The sequence below is a fragment of the Penaeus monodon genome, chromosome 32 (assembly GCF_015228065.2).
Source record: "Penaeus monodon isolate SGIC_2016 chromosome 32, NSTDA_Pmon_1, whole genome shotgun sequence".
Taxonomy (NCBI): domain Eukaryota; kingdom Metazoa; phylum Arthropoda; class Malacostraca; order Decapoda; family Penaeidae; genus Penaeus; species Penaeus monodon.
The window spans coordinates 13,321,524-13,322,260 of NC_051417.1; positions in this window are offsets into that span (position 1 = coordinate 13,321,524).

A 737-nucleotide genomic window follows, 5' to 3' on the forward strand; every position below is an offset into this window, starting at 1 on the left:
GTTTGTGTTTTTGCTTTCTTTTTACTGTTCATCTTTTTAATCTTCTTTTCTGGGGGAAAAGTTACGGTTTTTTTTTCATTCTGAACCCCTGCGATTTTTTTTCGTTTTTTTTAATTTTCAAATTTTTTTAGGGATTTTCCAAAAAAAAAATGATGTATAAGTAGGGGGGGTTTTTGGAAAAGAAAAAAAACTTTTTGTTTTTCCCCCAAAAAAATCAAAACTAATCCCTTTATTTTTTAAAATATGTCAACCCAAAAAATCCAACTTGTTCTTTAGTTTCAAAATAGCCCTTATTTAAACAATGATTTTTTAAATTTAAAAATTTTATCAGCTCTGAATAAATGTCTGTTTTATCCCTTTTGTGACATAACTTATAAACCTTAAACCCCTTTAAAAAAATTTGATTAATTAATCAACACAATTTGCATTGTTCTATTACCCATGACTTTTTATTTTTGAGTCTTATAAAAATAAATTATCGATTTAAAATAATTTCTTATTACATCAAAAATAAAATATAAATGAATTAATGATAAACAGAATTCTTCCTTTTAATCTATAAATTTTAACGATAGATAAGAAAACTAAAAATTTAACTGTAAAGGTCTTTGTTACGTAAATATAACTCTCTCTTCAAAGATTTGTTGTCGGCGATTTTGTCTGTCCTTTCTATTTCCCTTTTTTTTTAAAAACATTGCCCCTCAATTATTTTCAAGAAAAAGTAGGGCCCTTTTTTC